The following is a 20,266-nucleotide window of genomic DNA, read 5'->3' on the forward strand; positions in this document are numbered from 1 at the left end:
TGAAACAGGGTACAACTAGTGTGTCTGTGTTGTGACAATTTTGACGTGACGTGCCTGCCTTTTGATGAATTCACTTTGTGATCTTGTTTTGGATTAATATCTGCAGTCCTTCAGATGGGCATTGTTTCAGGCCTATGGCCCACCTGTGTGTCACATGTATGTTATTGAGTTATCCGACTTGTCAGCCTCATCGCCTCTAGGTGTTGCTTTATGCCAAATAGAGAATAGCCACCTTTTTGTCCTACTCGACCCTCCGTGTATATCCATTATCATGGTGAGACCTTTCACTGGCTGTGGGTGTTTTGATGGCCCTGGCAGCACGCTTGACTCTCAGGACCTGCCCCAATCCCTGATCGTTCACATCGACTTAATTGTAATTGACATGTAGCATATCCTATGCATGGCAATGTTATGATGTGATATGGATGATGATATTGTTAATGTGTCCTGCTGATGTTGGATAATGTGTGTTACATTGGATTGCCCTGATAGTCGTATCAGTGTCCTATTTCGTCCTCTGACTGTGCAGGTGTATTTCAGTGACCAGTTCCATGTGTCCCCTCCTCAATGCTGTTGTCTGAGCAGTATGCCATTTGTGATGTTGCCTTGTGTGCCAGGCACGGGATGGACCCTGACATATGCAGCATGGGTGTGTCCTTAGTGCTGTGTCACTCCTATTGTTGTTCACATTGGCTGATGTTTGTGACACCTATGGGCATTGACATTTGAGTGTACTGGGGCCTTTGTCTTGTTTCAGGAGATTGTTGCAGATGTCATCCTCACCCCCTAATTTAGGTATGTATGTTCCATGGGGAGGTTACTGCCATTGGCTGCCTAAGCTGCACACAGATCAGAGGTGGTAGTAGAGACTGTTGTTGCAGTTACATTGCAGTTGTCGGTTTGGCTAGAGGATTGCTAATAGGGCCCTAGTTACTGTAGGAGATATGTTGGCTGACAAGTGCCAGGATGTAAGTTTGATGTAGTGGCCTTCCCTCCTGTCGAGGCTTTCCCTTTGCTCCATCGTTGGCATGACAGCATGCCCCCATGGGACTGTTGTTGGTGTAGTGTAATGTTGTGCCCCAGCTTATGTTTGTGCAGGCCATGCCCCCCTGCGGTGCCCCTTTACCCATGCCACTCAATGTATATGATGACTTACATGCAATGTGTAGTAGGTATTTACCCTCCTGCTTACAGTCAACATTATTGTATTTTAATTCCCCATGCGACTTACCCTGCATGTGCGTTGTCTCGTGGTAGTCTCCGCTGTCCTGTCCTTGAATCCCTGTGACGATCTCCTCAGGGATGACGGCTGCGACCATCTCCTCCATGTGGTCCAGGGCCTCCGGGTGTGCTGGACTCCCACCTCCAGTCTGCAGTGCTGCCTTCCTGTTCCTGGCAATCTTTTCCTTGGTTCTGCGTTTGCAGTCATGCCAGCGTTTCTTACACTCGGTGACTGTTCTGCGTACTTCAGCCACACTGTTAATCTTGTCAACAATTTGTTGCCATATGGCCTCTCTCCTACTGATTGGCAACTTTGAGGTGATAAACAGTTGGTGCTGGTGTTCCGTCACCTCTTTAACCAGGATTTCCTGCTCCTCTGCACTGAAGCAACACTTTCTTTTCTTTCTATAAGTATCCTGGTTCTTGTATGGATCGTCCTGGCTGGTTCCTGGTCTGCTGTCATCTTCCCGGGGTCTGTAGTGGCATCTGGGATCCATTTTGGCTCTCCTCTGGTGCACTTGCAGTGTTCGCTGTTTTTTTTTTTTACGCTATTGCGTAAAAAAACAGCGCATATCCGGGTTGCGGGTTCGTAAATCGACCCACAGTCATTTCTGCTGCATTAACGTCGTTTTCCTTCACGACTTGACGCCGCGGTGTGCGTCAAAAATAATGACTCCCACCTGTTGATTGCGCCGCCGTGCGTCAAAGTATAAGTATGACGCCAGCACGGCGCTATGAAATGGCGTAAGCCGGCGGTACATTTTTGGGCGCAAAACTGCGCCAGCGCAGTTTTGCGTTAAAAAGTATAAATACGGCCCTTAATGACATGAAGAAAAAAAAAATCAATGGACGACAGAACGCAAAGGTTAAATAGTAGATACCAGTGGGTGAAAAACTGATCAGAGCTTTTATTTTAAAGTGGGGGGTATTTTACTTTTCTGGCTATTCCCTTGGGTCTGACCAACTCTCCTTGTGATGGCCTTTCAGTCAGTGCGCCTTATTTTTCTGTCCTTTTTATGCTGCGCCACGTAATCGCTTTATGTTGTTTAATTTACGCAACCTTAACTTCAAACCATGTCAACCAGCAATATCGTTTTTACAACAACTGAATTCTTTGGTGATTCGGTGTAATATTTTTATGGTCCGTGATACGGATATGTAAAAATGACTGTACAGTATTGATGTTTATTAGTTTATGTTTTCTGTCAGTTTTAGGATTATGAAATATGTTTTTTTTTGTGTATGTTTCATTTATGGTACATTATAAGATAATCGAATAAAGCTGTCTACGAATGGAAATACCTCTCCAAACTTCCTTCCCATGCTTGGTGAGAATGGGTCCTACTCACCAGAGGTGCCGACAACTTATTACACACCTTCCTAAAATCTCCCTCAAAATAAAAGCAAAACATCTAGCTAAAACTAGACATCTACATATCCAAGTCCACATCGTAGATGCCACACCCCATTATCCTTCCCCCTTCTTCCTCCCTGTTCCCTCCTCCCCAAACCCTTCCCAATCCGCCTTCGTCTAGCCCCCACCCTTTAAACCCCTCCCTCTCTGCTTTCTGCTCCCTATCTTCCCCTCCAGCTCTATATATTTCTACTTCTTTCCACTATTCCCTTTCTCTTTTCTCCCTTCCCTCCTACGTCACAAAACTACCTTGGGGTATACCACAACACAAAATACTAACTACCAACCTTATAGCTCCTCAAGTATCTCTAACACACATGCCAACACAACTCCACACTCCAGAGATACCAGGTTTCGATACAACACTATGCCTTTGACATGACTCCTAATGTGATAACTCACTATATATTAATTATCATTCACCATATCCCAATATGCGAGGTCTTCATTTCGTCCCTCTGTATTGTACTTATGTTTTATAAAATCTAAAAACTTAAAAAAAAAATTTTTTAAAAATGGGTTGCAGGTGTATGACTTTTTAAAGGATAGCTTACTATGTTTGAAATGAGATGTGGGCAATTTGCAATAATACAGATTAAGGCAAACTGGCATGTGACGTGTATGAAGCTGGGTTCAGGTTGCAGTACCGCCCCCCCACCATCCCATTACCACACTCCCCAAAAACACACACACACACACACACACACACACACACACACACACACACACACACACACACACACACACACACACACACACACACACACACACACACACACACACACACACACACACACTTTTGTGATGCAAATGTAACTGAAGTGCACTGGGTTCCTGCTAACCAGGTCCCCAGTGCCAGTGTTCCTTTCCCAAAACAAGACACCTGGTCACTTGATCCCCAAGTGACCAGGCCCTTTAGCACCTCTGTAAGTCCTTAGTAAATGGTACCCCTGATATCTATGTCATGGGTACTGAGGAGGGCCCCTGAGAGCTGCAGCACAAGGTGTGCCACTCTAAGGGACCCAGCACCAACCTCATGCAGACTGCCATTGCAGGCTGCGTGACAAGGTGCTCCCTAAAAGTGAAAACACGATAAGGCACACAGCCTGTGTACCATGTCCCCCTAAATACTGCATGTATTATTTGTAAGTCACCCCTACAGCAGGCCTTACAGCCCTAAGGCAGGGTGTATTGCTTTTTGTTTGAAAACATACTTTATTGAGCTATAACAGCTATATTAAAGGCACATTGGGAGCTCCAGTTGTGGAGTATTGTTTCTTTTTTACAGGGATATGTCTCAGAAATGGTAGTATTTCATGTCGATGGTACAGGGGTACTCTTAGTGCAATCATTGAAATATTTCATCACATGTAGCCAATGTCTGTATAATTACAGTGACAATGTCCCCCCCTATCTTCATGCCGCACCACAGCGTAGGTGCTCCATGTGACTATCCCTACGCCCCTCGCGCATCATGCCAGCCCAATATGCTAAAATGTAACTATTATCAGTCGCTGTGTCAGGTGTCTCCAGGTGAATCCTGTCCTCCCTCCCCAACCCCCCTCCCGAAGTGTGGGTGTCATAGTGGGGAAAGTGGAGTTTCCTGTCAGGTAAATAATAAGCTAGTCATCTCCTGGGCTTCATGGAGATGGTTCACTGTCTAGAAGTGGTTTGCCCAGATTCTCCAGGGTGCACAGCAGGGGTGCTCCAGGCCTGGGCCATGTCGATCAAGCCCTGGCCGCATCTGGCTGACCGATATCTCACCATCTCCTCCGCCTTCACCCACCTCAACAACTCCAGTTTCCAGGCTGTACTCTCTGGACCCCTCGCTGCTTTCCAATTCCTTATTATCTCTCTTTTAGCCAGCAGAAGTGCTACGTCCTCAAATTGATTGAACACTTTAAGCCAAGCCGTATGGGAATAACCACTGAGCAAACTGTATGGGATCTTAGGAAACTTCATGGATGATGACCTGTTAGCGTGTCGACAACAAATTCACAGAATTCACTCAGAGCTGGACAGACCCAGAACATGTGAAAGAATTCTGCTGCTTCTTCTCCGCAGTGTGGGCATCTGGCTTCCATCAGACCAAAATGCCTCTGAAACCTGCCTGCTGTCAAGTATGCTCTATGTAAGACATTCAGGTTTAGAAGCTTCAACCTTGGATTTCTAGAGACTTTAGGTATCCAGGTCAGTATGTTCCCCCCAATTTTCAGCCCTAATTAATGTACCCAAGCCCTCTTTCCATTTTCGTTAAAGGGCTGTAAGGGGTTGACAAAGGTCTACTCGTATCCTCCAATAAAGGCATGTCACTGCTTTATATGTGCCAGCAGCACTTGTCAGATATTGGGTTGCCGGTTCCAGTCGCACAGAGGGGTGGGGTAGTGGAGCCCCCTCCAGGGGTACTCTTCTTTGCTACTCTGGGGCCACGTCAACTGCATGAATCACCCACAATTCAGGGTGCCACAATGCATCCAGCCAAGCCCGAAGTCGCAGCCAGAGTCCTCCGGGGCCAGAAGCCTGGCTCCCTGCAATCCGTGTGCCCAGCCCAGGTACTGCAGCGACAGCCCGATCTTGCATGCAAGCGCCAGGGAGCAGCCTCACCCTGCATGGTGTACCGCCTCCCCAACGCTCCAGCGTCCTCCAAGAATAGCAGATCATCTGCGTACAGTGCAATGTGATGATCACACCCTGCTGCCCACAGGCCTCTGTTGGCATTTCTCAGTCGAGCCATACATGCAAGCAGTTTGATGGCAAGGGCAAAAAGAAGGGGGGATAGCGAGCAGCCCTGTCTGGTTCCTCTCTGTACGCCATAACTTTCGAAGACGGATTGCCCCTTGCGGACCCTCGCTCGCGGCATGGTATAGAGCAATTGGGTCCAGGCTGCTCCCCAAGGCCAACCTTACGTAGCACTTCATATAGGTACAGCCATTCCAAGCTATCAAAAGCTTTCTCGAATTCTACAGCGAAAATCCCTGCGCTATTCTTATTGTAAGTGTCATCATCAAGTAGTGAGAATAGTCGACGGATGTTAAGGGATGTATGTTGCCATGGGATAAATCCTGCCTGATTTTAATGGATCAGGTAGGGCATCCGAGGTCGTAGGCGCGTGGCCAGGATTTTACTAAATAAATTGTAATCCACAGACAGCATCGACAACGGTTGTTAAGGTGTTACATTGGTGGCCGGTTTTCACAGTTTCAGGGGAGGAACGATAAGGGCCTCCAGAGCGGACAATGGTAGGGTCCCATTTTTTCTAGCCTCCTGGTACACGCTAACCAGCCTTGGGCCTAATGTTACCATATAGGCTGAGTAAAATTCAACTAGAAGACCATCTAGTCCTGGGGTCCTATTCCGAGCCATGCTTGTGATGGGCGCTCTCATCTGGGGAAGCGATTGCCTGTCCTAAGGCCTCCCACGTTTAACATGATGTTGGGAGGGTGATATGTGACAAGAACACTTGGATGTCTGCCATGGATGGCTGGACTTTACTTGTGTGTTGGACTGCATAGTAGCTATAAAGGCTGACGTTAATTTCAGCCTGGTGATTGACTGCGTGGCCCGAGGACTTGCGCAGTTCTACTATGGCCGACCCTCTTTTTGCTGGGTCCGCAAACCACGCCAATAGGCTCAATCACCCTCAGCATTTGTATGAGCTACATAAGCCTTATGGTCATAGCAGCGCAGCCTCTCGACCTCTACTGCCACTTTTGCTCGGGCCTCGATGACCAATTTCTGGAGGTTCGGGTCACCTGGGCGCCTCTGCTCTAGTGTTCGTAGCTTCTGCTCTGCTTTCTCTATATCATGTAGTAGTGTATGGCAGACTCCCTTGGCTGCTGAGATGCATTGCTCTCTAATCACTGCCTTAAACGCATCCTATTCTAAGAGTCGCAAGCTAGTGGACCCCTCATTTACCTCAAAGTAAGCTGTTATGGCAGAACCAATGTTGTCCTTAGAGACCTGGTCTTCTAATAGGTCTGGCCTGAATTGTTATGTGGGCACCGGGGGTCGGGTGTGGCCATCTAAGTCCTAACAGTAATGGATTATGGTCTGAAATTGTTCTGGTCAGGTATTCAGTCTGGTGTGTCAGCTCTTGCATGTCTGGAGAGACAAGAACGTGTCCAACTGCACGTGCAAGTCATGTAATGGAAAGAAAAAGGAGTAATCTCTTCCTTCTGGGTGGTGTGCTCACCAAGAATCGATTAGTCACCATTCCCGCCGCCAGGCCAGAAATGCCCCAGGAGTTAGGGAAGTCAGCAAGTCCTGCAGTAATGGTGTGATCTATCTAAAGTGGTATCAGATATACAGGTAAAGTCTCCACCTAGTAGGACAGATCCAGTGAGGTGAGGGGCTAGTTGCCTCGAAAGAGTCGTCCGGAACCCTGGTTGGTCAGTGTTGGGACCACAGACAATCCCTATCACTATCTCCCACCCATCTAGCCTCCCTTTGATTATGATGCATCTCCCCAGGGGATCGAAGATGGACGTGGTAGTCTATAAAGGCACCCATATAAGGCCCCCACGCATATGCTGAGTAAGTAGTGCAAAAGACCTGACCTCTCCATCTGTGGTGTAGGACGCACCACTCTTAGGCATCCAGGTGGGTCTCCTGGAGAAGAGCTATATGTATCCCTCTTCCAGTGAGATGCCAGAATACCTTGCGACGCTTGGTCATCCCCCTAATGTTCCATGTTAGTACCTTAAATTCTACCATGGTAGCCATCGGGAGTGTGGTGTGTAGTGTACGGGTAGTTGCAGGGACTCTGGGACCATCCCACACACCCCCATCGCAGCCAGTCTAGTGTACGACAGGCATATGCAGCATAAAACAATCTCCTTTTTAACTTAAAAAAAAAAACAAAAAAAAACTCCCAAACCCCAGGACAAGTGGTGTGACCATTTCGCCCAGACAAACAACCACCAATCAAACATGTTTGTGCCTTCTAACGCTCAGACTAATGTCGTAGGAAGGGGTGGGGGGGGGGGGGTGATGGTCCAGAAAGTCTGCAGCGCTTGGCTCTGGGCACCTCAGGTACCAACCCGACCCACAGTGGTACATATTATAAGAAAATAATTGGTAACCTATCCACAGGGAATATCAACTGCATTAGATACAATGGGCAATATGAAAACAAAGTTCTCTTTCAGCTCCAGCATCTCAGATCAGTTGTCAATTGTGGCACCAGGATAGTTTGTTAGAGGAGCTCATCAGCAGTTCCTGGGGTGACCACCAGTAGGATTATGCTGGAAGGCGTCAAGACAAGTGACTTGCTGTCGGAATCAGAGCTCTCCTCACTCGCTCCTTGGGGCGGAGACACAGGACCAGGCAACGACACCCCCAGGGTGGCGGCCACATTAACTACCCTCTGGCGCTCTCTTTGTATTTCCTACTCAGTGTGAAGTCCAGTCAGTGCAGGTGGTCTCCTCTGCTGAGAGCGGTGTCACCGCTTTCTCTTCTGCACTCGGGGAAACTCGCTTGGGCCCAGGCAACGCTGCTGCTCCGTATTGGACCATGCATCTTGGGGAGTGGAGAAGAACTGTACCCCCGTCGGTGTCACCACTCGGAGTCGTGCAGGGAACTGCATGGAGTACACTATCCCTAGATCCCAGAGCTTCTTCTTCACTTCGGTAAATGTAACCCTTTGGTGCTGCACCTCTATGGAGAAGTCGGGAAATATTGAAACCCTATGATTCTCCACCACAAGATTTCCTCTTAGTCGAGTTTGCTGTAAGATGTAGTCATAATCTTTGAAATGGAGCAACCACGCCACCACCAGCCTCAAGGGAGCACCTAGGGGGAATGATGGCTGAGCCGGGACCCTGTGGGCACGTTCTAAGGCAAAGAAGGGGCATAAGCCCTCTGGGGCCACTTCACGCCTGTGTCAGTCTTCCAAGTAGCACACCATGTCAGAGCCTTTCATTTTTTCTGGTAGTCCAACTATCCTAATGTTATTGCGGCGTGCCCTGTTCTTGGCATCTTCCGCCCTGCTCTCTAGTGCTTTTAGGCAAGAATCGACTAAGTCCATGCGACCACCAACCGCTGCCACCACAGGCCACAGTTACCCTCTCTGTCAAGCGCTGGTAGTCGTTGCACCAGAGACCCAAATCGAAGCTTAACGTATCAATCTTGACTTCGAGGGCCTCTGTCGACACTGCTATGGCCAGTAGCACGTCCTCAAGTGTGGGGGTGAGAAGTACTGTTGGCGGCGCTTGCTCCGGGCAACCACAGGTGGTCCCTGGGATCCCATTTTTTTGTGTACTTGCCCATGGTGCACCAAAGTTGATCTCAGCTAAATTCCGGCCACCATAGATCCTTCTGGTTTGAGGCAAGTCAAGCAGGCAGCCCTAAGATTCAAATTCGAGTGGTGGATCGTTCATGTAGCAAGAGAAGGTGATCCAGATCTCCTCCCAGTAGTTGGCACCAGTGAGGAGCTACTTTTAGGGTCGCATGTCTAGACCACTCTGATGCAGTCCACCATGAGCTGGGCTCACCTCCCCAAGTGGTTATAAAACATAGGAGCAAACTGTGGGCCAAGATTCCTGCGCCACTTGGTAGAGACCCCCCAGGCCTCTCCACTTCCACTTTCTGCCACCTCTTTTCTGCAAAGGCGCACACACCAAGCTCTTTTATCTGTTGCCTTGGGGTGCCAGGTGGGGGGCGGGGGATTGGGGGGAAGAGGGCTGGGGGGAGGTGGGGGATGATGGATGAACTAGAGGTTTGAGACCTGCGGGGCTGTCCTGGTGGCTGGTGCACCATTTGAAGGTCACAATACACCAGACCCTGCTTTGGTGTAAACTGGCAGCCCCCTTCCTCACCTCAGACACTGCTATGCCATCCTCTTTGCCAATTAATTTGGGTATCTGTGTCGATAATGAGAGGGTCAGTGCAGCCCTCCCCCCCCGGTCACCATTCACCCCTCACAGGCACATAGGGGCGGGATAGTGGAGCCCCCGCCAGGGGTACTCTTCTTCGCTACTCTGGGGCCTCGTCAACTGCATCAATAACCCACAATTCAGGGTGCCACAATGCATCCAGCCAAGCTGCTGAAGTCACAGCCCGATTCATTCGGGGCCAGAAGCCTGGCTCCCTACAATCTGTGTGCCCAGCCCTGCACCAACTCAGGTACTCCAGCGCCAGCCCAATCTTGCATGCAAGCGCCAGGGAGCAGCCTCACACTGCAGGGTGTACTGCCTCCCCAGCGCAGTATCCATTCTACCACGGCACTGGGAATTGCTCGGGGCCGGATGCCATTCTAGGTTGCCATGCGGCCACGGTCTGGGTCCCCAGATGGGCTCATCTTCAGCGTGCCCCAGTCACTTACAAGTCAGGGAGCCAAGACGCATCTGGCCCGGCTGCCAAGGTCGCGGCCTGATTCCTCCAGGACCAGAAGCAGAGCTCCCCATGGTCAATGCGCCTGGCTCTGCACCAGCTCAATCTTGCAAGCAAGTGCCTGGGAGCAGCCTCACCTACCAGGGTGTGCCGCCTCCCTAGCAGGGTGCACATTCTCCCAAAGTGCTGGGAATCGCTCAGCCGCCAGCCCCCAGCCCCCAGCCCCCATTTTAGGTTGCCATGCGGCCGCGGCCCAGTTCCCAGGATGGGCTCATCTTCACCTTGCCCCAGTCACCCGCTGCAATTGAAGGGTCCTGCCCCCCCCCCTCTCCCCCACCCCCTTGCTGGCAGGGGGCAGAGGAGCGACCGCTCCTTTACTTATGTGGCAGTACAGGCAGGATAGGGTCAGATGAGGCTGAGCACGCTGGAGCTCCAGAACCCACAGTCTCACGCCATTTGCTGTTTGGCCACACCTCCACAGGGTGCATTACATTACATGTGTGGACATATCTGCAAGAGCAGATATGCCTCTGCTATGTCTTTATCGATTCTTAGACATAGTAAGTGAACAGGGAAGCCATTTTAAGTACATGTGCTGGACAATGGTCAATGCAAGATCACCAGTTACATGATGGCTTGACTGAAAATAGGGATGTTTGTTATCAAACATCTTGTATTAATAAACCCTCACTGGTTCCAGGGCTGGATTTCTGAATACATGCACCCAGAAGACACCTTAGAGGTGCCCCCTGAAAACCAACCAACTGCTAGAGAGCTCACTGACTAGTTCTAGCCATTCTGCCACCAACACACGAGAATCTCATCCAGAGGGCGAGAGCCTGATGCTCCCTGGAGCTCAGAAACAAAACCTGCTCAGGCAGAGGTGTTTACAATAGGATGACCTGCAAATCTGCATTTCAAGGCCGGAAGCTTCAAAGAAGCCCACTGCCTTTGGGATGCAGAACCGGTCTTCGCCAGAGGAAGATGCCGACCACCCTGCCCCAGGGCCGACCTGGTGGGATCAATTTTACAAAGAAAGCATCACAAGTAAACACCATAGGTGAGTGCTGTGCATTGCTTTATGCTATGTTGCCTTAAAGCTCCACTCGCCATGTCCACAGAGCAGATTTCAACGGCTGTGTCTGAAAGGGCACTTTGTCCTCAGATCAGGAAAAATAAAAAAAATGTGCAGAAATGTTTATATAGATTGGGTAGTTCAGTCTTATGAATGGGTGTGTACCGAAACGCTAGGAAGAACAGATCGAAATGTTACATCCTGCTCAACTAACTTTTAAACAGAAGCACAGGGTTCAATTGATCATTCAGGCCAAAGCCTAGAAGTTGGACAACAAAAAGAGGCCCTTACAGCAAGCCAAGTCTTAGAGGATATCAGATTTGCAGATGCTCTGTCATGCACACAATATAAAAACATTTTAATCAAAGGATAATTAGATGTCCCATATGCGAGAAACAATGGAGGAATTTAAAATTGATTTGCATTTAAAGAGGAGTTCAGATGGTATAGAATGGATTATCCAATGGTGCTCAAATGCAACAGAAGATGTAATATCCCACAGAACACATTACCTTCATATCCAACTGTTCCAACATCCCTTGAGAAACCCCCACCTTATAACCCCGAAACCCAACCACATCCACAGATGCCTTATACCACAAAGACCAGAGACCGCAAAGATCATACATTCATAGATTGACAGGATATTCATTAGGCCCTACATAAAGTAGCAAAGGCATCCTTATCTGGTAATATCCTTGAATTACAAAAGGCATTAGCACACACAGATTTTTTTTTTTTTTGCATTGGCAAGCAACACCATGGATAATCAATCACAAATGCCTAAAATACACTTAGAAAACCCTTTAAATCAGTACCATTTCACATTAGACCACAACTACGCTAGTAGATGTAAGGCTTATAGGATCAGCTGTTGACCTTCCACATCCTCTGGCCTAAGACACACTCACTCCACGTACATAAGCACAGCATATTAAAGCGTATGCAAAGGCATAATGGATAATGAGATGTCCCACTTCTGCCAAAGCGAACAAAAAACATAATGGACTCGCCATCATGCTACACAACATATTCAACATATTAGATGAACATAACTTAAACAGAGGAGGCAGCAGCATTATTAATTTACGACCATAAAACCACAAAAACAGTACATGCCAGGATTAGCCACAGTCCAGGTTATTGATATTAGACCTCCAGGGACAGCAAATAACCCAAAATCACCACATCTTATGTGGCGAATACACAACAGTCTCAGGTTTCTAGGAAAAATAAAATAGAAGATCCTCACCACAGCAGACATGATGCATATAACATTTCAAGAAAAACATGAGTTGCCAAGCCAATACTACTAATGTGTTTTTAATGTTACTGCGGGAGGCCTGCCCAATCGAGAGCATGTGGGAGAGGTGTAGGAGGCTGGCCTGGTTTGTAGTGGTACCAAGGAGTACTTACACTCTGCACCAGGTCCAGTTATCCCTTATTAGTGTAGAAGAGATGTCTAGCAGCTTAGGCAGATAGAAAAGGGTAGCTTAGCAGAGCAGCTTAAGCTGAACTAGTAGGCATGCAAAGCTCCCACTATACCACTGGTGTAATAAGCACAATATCATAAGAAAACACAATACACATATGTACTAAAAATAAAGGTACTTTATTTTTATGACAATATGCCAAAAGTATCTCAGTGAGTACCCTCAGTATCAGGATAGCAAATATACACAAGATATATGTACACAATACCAAAAATATGCAGTAATAGCAATAGAAAGCAATGCAAGCAATGTACAGTCACAATAGATTGCAATGAGAGCACATAGGCATAGGGGCAACACAAACCATATACTCCAAAAGTGGAATGCGAACTACGAATGGACCCCAAACCTATGTGAGCTTGTAGAGGGTCGCTGGGACTGTAAGAAAACAGTGAGGGTTAGAAAAATAGCCCACCCCAAGACCCTGAAAAGTAAGTGTAAAGTGCACCTAAGTTCCCCAAAGAGAACAGAAGTTGTGATAGGGGAATTCTGCAAGGAAGACCAACACCAGCAATGCAACAACGATGGATTTCCGGATGAGAGTACCTGTGAAACAAGGGGACCAAGTCCAAGAGTCGCGACAAAGTCGAGATTGGGCAGCTGCCCAGGAAATGCCAGCTGAGGGTGCAAAGAAGCTGCCACCGGATGGTAGAAGCTGTGGATTCTGCAAGAACGAAGAGGACTAGGAACTTCCCCTTTGGAGGATGGATGTCCCACGTCGTGAAGAAGCTTGCAGAGGTGTTCCCATGCAGAAAGACCGCAAATAAGCCTTGCTAGCTGCAAGGGTCGCTGTTAGGGTTTTTGGATGCTGCTGTGGCCCAGGAGGGACCAGGATGTCACCAATTGTGTGAGGAGACAGAGGGGGCGCCCAGCAAGACAAGAAGCCCTCACAGAAGCAGGCAGCACCTGCAGAAGTGCCGGAACAGGCACTACGAAGAGGAGTGAACCGGAGCTCACCCGAAGTCACAAAAGAAGATCCCACGACGCCGGAGGACAACTCAGGAGGTTGTGCACTGCAGGTTAGAGTGTCGGGGACCCAGGCTTGGCTGTGCACAACGGAAATCCTGGAAGAGTGCACAGGAGCCGGAGCAGCTGCAAATCACGCGGTACCCAGCAATGCAGTCTAGCGTGGGGAGGCAAGGACTTACCTCCACCAAACTTGGACTGAAGAGTCACTGGACTGTGGGAGTCACTTGGACAGAGTTGCTGAGATCCAGGGACCACGCTCGTCGTGCTGAGGAGGTGACCCAGAGGACCGGTGATGCAGTCTTTTGTTGCCTGCGGTTGCAGGGGGAGGATTCCGTCGTTCCACGGGAGATTTCTTCGGAGATTCTAGTGCAGAGAGGAGGCAGACTACCACCACAGCATGCACCACCAGGAAAAGTCGAGAAGGCGGCAGGATCAGCGATACAAGGTTGCAGTAGTCGTCTTTGCTACTTTGTTGCGGTTTTGCAGGCTTCCTGAGCAGTCAGCAGTCGATTCCTTGGCAGAAGGTGAAGAGAGAGATGCAGAGGAACTCTGATGAGCTCTTGCATTCGTTATCTAAAGAATTCCCCAAAGCAGAGACCCTAAATAGCCAGAAAAGGAGGTTTGGCTACCTAGGAAGGAGGATAGGCTAGCAACACAGGTAAGAGCCTATCAGAAGGAGTCTCTGACGTCACCTGCTGGCCCTGGCCACTCAGAGCAGTCCAGTGTGCCAGCAGCACCTCTGTTTCCAAGATGGCAGAGGTCTGGAGCACACTGGAGGAGCTCTGGGCACCTCCCAGGGGAGGTGCAGGTCAGGGGAGTGGTCACTCCCCTTTCCTTTGTCAAGTTTCGCGCCAGAGCAGGGCTGGGGGATCCCTGAACCGGTGTAGACTGGTTTATGCAAAGCTGGGCACCATCTGTGCCCATCAAAGCATTTCCAGATGCTGGGGGAGGCTACTCCTCCCCAGCCCTGACACCTTTTTCCAAAGGGAGAGGGTGTAACACCCTCTCTCTGAGGAAGTCCTTTGTTCTGCCTTCCTGGGCCAAGCCTGGCTGGACCCCAGGAGGGCAGAAACCTGTCTGAGGGGTTGGCAGCAGCAGCAGCTGCAGTGAAACCGCGGGAAAGGTAGTTTGGCAGTACCTGGGTCTGTGCTAGAGACTCTGGGGATCATGGAATTGTCTCCCCAATGCTAGAATGGCATTGGGGTGACAATACCATGATCTTAGACATGTTACATGGCAATGTTCGGAGCTACCATTGTGACGCTATACATAGGTAGTGACCTATGTATAGTGCACGCGTGTAATGGTGTCCCGCACTCACAAAGTCCGGGGAATTTGCCCTGAACAATGTGGGGGCACCTTGGCTAGTGCCAGGGTGCCCACACACTAAGTAACTTAGCACCCAGCCTTTACCAGGTAAAGGTTAGACATATAGGTGACTTATAAGTTACTTAAGTGCAGTGGTAAATGGGTGTGAAGTAACGTGGACGTTATTTCACTCAGGCTGCAGTGGCAGGCCTGTGTAAGAATTGTCAGAGCTCCCTATGGGTGGCAAAAGAATTGCTGCAGCCCATAGGGATCTCCTGGAACCCCAATACCCTGGGTACCTCAGTACCATATACTAGGGAATTATAAGGGTGTTCCAGTATGCCAATGTGAATTGGTGAAATTGGTTACTAGCCTGTTAGTGACAATTTGGAAAGCAAAGAGAGAGCATAACCACTGAGGTTCTCGTAAGCAGAGCCTCAGTGAGACAGTCATCACACAGTGAACACATACAGGGCACACTTATGAGCACTGGGGCCCTGGCTGACAGGGTCCCAGTGACACATACAACTAAAACAACATATATACAGTGAAATATGGGGGTAACATGCCAGGCAAGGTGGTACTTTCCTACAAGAGGATAAAGAAGAAATGCAAAGTATGGGAAGAACTACAGAAGGAACCTAAAATTACTGCAGGCAGTTGGATCCAATCTCCATGGTGAAAAAGCTAAATTAAAAACAAATCTGCAGATGTAATTTGAAGAAAACAGCAATCTCATAAGTCATTACATGTAGTGCATAACATAGATCCCTTAGGGGGAAAATGAAAATTATTATGCCCCATCATCTTCCAACAATATAATAGTAGGGGAGAGAAAGAGCAAGGTACAAAGGCAGGGGAGACTGACATAGGCATAAAGAAAAAGTGATATGATAATCCCAGGGAGATTTGGGGATTCAGAAAAGAATACTTTTATGGTCAGAACTGCAGCGGATATCATAAGACAGTGGTAAAATAACCAGTACCATACATCAAAGGCTGTAGAGAAAGCCCTTGGCAGGAATTACAACAGCAGGTTCACTGACTAGTAGTACCACCAGTGGGTTTCCCTTAACCCTGAAGATGGAGAACAAGTGCCCCTTGCCTGAAGTGTTAATCAAAATAGCTCCCTTTACAAGCTGATCAGTGGGGTTGGGCACAAATAAAGGCCACCATACAGGGGGGTGGAGTCACATTGTTGCTAGATACTGATGCTGCAAAGAAACTAGTAAAACATGATCAAACACAACAACTGTAGGAAGTTGGCTCTGTATGTGCTATTTCAAAGTAAGGAATAGCATGCACAGAGTCCAAGGGTTCCCCTTAGAGGTAAGGTAGTGGCAAAAAGAGATAATTCTAATGCTCTATTTTGTGGTAGTGTGGTCGAGCAGTAGGCTTATCAGAGGGTAGTGTTAAGCATTTGTTGTACATACACACAGGCAATAAATGAGGAACACACACTCAGAGACAATTCCAGGCCAATAGGTTTTTGTATAGAAAAATATATTTTCTTAGTTTATTTTAAGAACCACAGGTTCAAGATTTACATGTAATACTTCAAATGAAAGGTATTTCAGGTAGGTACGTTAGGAACTTTGAACTAGCAATATAGCATATACAGATTTCACATAAATGACATATATCAATTTTAAAACTAGACAGTGCAATTTTCAACAGTTCCTGGGGGAGGTAAGTGTTTGTTAGTTTTTGCAGGTAAGTAAACCACCTACGGGGTTCAAACTTGGGTCCAAGGTAGCCCACTGTTGGGGGTTCAGAGCAACCCCAAAGTTACCACACCAGCAGCTCAGGGCCGGTCAGGTGCAGAGGTCAAAGTGGTGCCCAAAAAGTATAGGCTTCAATGGAGAAGGGGGTGCCCCGGTTCCAGCCTGCCAGCAGGTAAGTACCCGCGTCTTCGGAGGGCAGACCAGGGGGGTTTTGTAGGGCACCGGGGGGGACAAAAGTCCACACAGAAAGTACACCCTCAGCGGCACAGGGGCCGCTGGGTGCAGTGTGCAAACAAGCATTGGGTTTGTAATAGAAAGCAATGGGAGACCAAGGGGTCTCTACAGCGATGCAGGCAAGGGGGGGGGGCTCCTCGGGGTAGCCACCACCTGGGGGTCGCTCCTGCACTGGAGGTCGGATCCTTCAGGTCCTGGGGGCTGCGGGTGCAGTGCCTTTACCAGGTGTCGGGTCTTTGAAGCAGGCAGTCGCGGTCAGGGGGAGCCTCGGGATTCCCTCTGCAGGCGTCACTGTGGGGGGTCAACTCTGGCTACTCACGGTCTCGTAGTCACCGGGGAGTCCTCCCTGAAGTGATTGTTCTTCACAGGTCGAGCCGGGGGCATTGGGTGCAGAGTGCCAAGTCTCACGCTTCCGGCGGGAAACGCGTGTTGTTTCAAAGTTGCTTCTTTGTTGCAAAGTTGCAGTCTTTGGTGAACAGAGCCGCTGTCCTCTGGAGTTCTTGGTCCTTCTAGATGCAGGGCAGTCCTCTGAGGCTTCAGAGGTCGCTGGTCCCTGTGGAAAGCATCGCTGGAGCAGTGTCTTTAGAAGTGGGGAGACAGGCCGGTAGAGCTGGGGCCAAAGCAGTTGGTGTCTCCGTCTTCTCTGCAGGGTTTTTCAGCTTAGCAGTCCTCTTCTTAGGTTGCAGGAATCTAGTTTCCTAGGTTCTGGGGAGCCCCTAAATACTCGATTTAGGGGGGTGTTTAGGTCTGGGAAGGCAGTTGCCAATGGCTACTGTCCTTGAGGGTGGCTAACACCCTCTTTGTGCCTCCTCCCTGAGGGGAGGGGGGCACATCCCTATTCCTATTGGGGGAATCCTCCAAAATCAAGATGGAGGATTTCTAAAAGTCAGTCACCTCAGCTCAGGACACCTTAGGGGCTGTCCTGACTGGCCAGTGACGACTCCTTGTTTTTCTCATTATCTCTCCTGGACTTGCCGCCAAAAGTGGGGGCTATGTCCAGGGGGCGGGCATCTCCACTAGCTGGCGTGCCCTGGGGCATTGTAACACGAAGCCTGAGCCTTTGAGGCTCACTGCTAGGTGTTACAGTTCCTGCAGGGGGGAGGTGTGAAGCACCTCCACCCAGAGCAGGCTTTTGTTTCTGTCCTCAGAGAGCACAAAGGCCCTCACCTCATGGGGTCAGAAACTCGTCTCTCAGCAGCAGGCTGGCAGAGACCAGTCTGTCCTGCACTGAACAATTGGGTACAATACAGGGGGCATCTCTAAGATGCCCTCTGTGTGCATTTTTTTTTTTTATAAATCCAACACTGTCATCAGTGTGGGTTTAGTATTCTGAGGAATTTGATACTAAACTTCCCAGTATTCAGTGTAGCCATTATGGAGCTGTGGAGTTCGTTTTTGACAGACTCCCAGACCATATACTCTTATGGCTACCCTGCACTTACAATGTCTAAGGTTTTGTCTAGACACTGTTGCGGCATTGTGCTCATGCACCTATGCCCTCACCTGTGGTATAGTGCACCCTGCCTTAGGGCTGTAAGGCCTGTTAGAGGGGTGACTTACCTATGCCATAGGCAGTGTGAGGTTGGCATGGCACCCTGAGGGGAGTGCCACGTCGACGTAGTCATTTTCTCCCCACCAGCACACACAAGCTGGCAAGCAGTGTGTCTGTGCTGAGTGAGGGGTCCCTAGGGTGGCATAAGACATGCTGCAGCCCTTAGAGACCTTCCCTGGCATCAGGGCCCTTGGTACCAGGGGTACCAGTTACAAGGGACTTAACCTGGGTGCCAGTGTTGTGCCAATTGTAGAGACAATGGTACATTTTAGGTGAAACAACACTGGTGCTGGGGCCTGGTTAGCAGGGTCCCAGCACACTTCTCAGTCAAGTCAGCATCAGTATCAGGCAAAAAGTGGGGGGTTAACTGCAACAGGGAGCCATTTCTTTACAACAACCAATAATATAAACCATGATGTCGCAAAGCATTTATGGTCGCTCACATGAATCGTCCATCAAAGCCATGAAGTTTTACAAGGAACTAAGGACCAGATGTATCAAAGAGTTTTACCCATTCTGTGTCTATGGGAAAATGCTTCAGTACATATGGCCTTAATGACAATTTCATGCAAAAGTAGCAACACAGGGGTGGGGGGAATGGCACACAATATGCTAAGACAAAAGATATGAGGTAGCACAAGTTTGTTGTGGATATGTCCAAAGTGATCCTAGGGCAGTGGCCACAGAGACAAGAGCCCACTGGGCCGCCGCCTTTGGGCCCCATTGATGAACGGGACTACAAACCGTCCCTCTAGGACCTACTGAAGGTAGTCAGAGATACAGATCCATTCTAGAATGGAAAATTGATACAGTGGCCCTGAATGCTACCTTGTTATGTGCCAACTTAAAACAAATCTCTGCTAGGGTGACCACAGAGCAAACCCTGAAAGAACACTCTGACCCATTACAAACCCAGCACAAAGAGGTCCATCACCTCGAAGAGGCTGACTGCATGCTAGAGCTGAGGCTTTGGAGGTAAGATTATGCGTGATAACTTTCAGCTGGTGGGTCTTCCTGATCATTGTAAGCGGTAAGACAGGGACACTTTCTGGAAGACTTTGTTAAAAATATGACATATCCTGATGTTCTTTCTGCCCATTTTGTAGTTGAGACAGCACACAAGGTCCCTGGGTCACTGCTCAAACTGGGAACCAGATCCATGCCTCTCATAGCCAAAATTTGTAACTACTGCAACTGTGATGCAGTTCTCATGGCACACACAGAAAAAGGGTCCCCACCTTTACGAAAACCAGACAGTGATAGTGTTCCTGGACTATATACAGAAGGTGCAAGGGAAGCAGCGCACCTTTGATAAATTTAAGATGGAACTGAGAAAATGACATGCAGTATATGATGTTCTTCACTGTGAAATTATGGATTCTTTCAAAGGGACAATCGTGGTTTTACACAACACCAGAGGAGGTGTGGGAATGGCTGGGGAGTTTGCCACAGTGGTACATAACAAACACACCAAGGTGATCAACACATGGATCAAACCTGTGATCAGGCTCCAAGTTCGGATAACAGGGAAGTGAACAAGCAGCATCAGAAGAGAGGGCAGGAGCAACCACTGCTGCTGCCGGGAGAGGACTTATGATGCCAAACCAGAGCTGCTGCATCATTTTCAGGACTGATTGAAACCTGAGTGTGCACTGAGGGACAAATTGCTCTCCAACACACTCACTCAGCCCCACTCTCACCACCAGGCACAGAAGTGTTGATGATATGATCAAGGTTTAATGAGGCTCATAGGTGGGTGATGTAGGAAAGTGCCCCTTTTTGACATGGGCACCTCCCACTTGTTGCCTGGTATCTGATGCAATTTTGACTGAAAATGGACTGGGTTCCTGCTACCCAGGATCTCTTTCCCTAAACTGTACAATTGTTCCCCAATTGACAATACCTTTGGCACCCCTGTACGTACCTAGTAAATGGTACCCCCAGGTA

The sequence above is a fragment of the Pleurodeles waltl genome, chromosome 8 (assembly GCF_031143425.1).
Source record: "Pleurodeles waltl isolate 20211129_DDA chromosome 8, aPleWal1.hap1.20221129, whole genome shotgun sequence".
In the NCBI taxonomy this organism is placed as follows: domain Eukaryota; kingdom Metazoa; phylum Chordata; class Amphibia; order Caudata; family Salamandridae; genus Pleurodeles; species Pleurodeles waltl.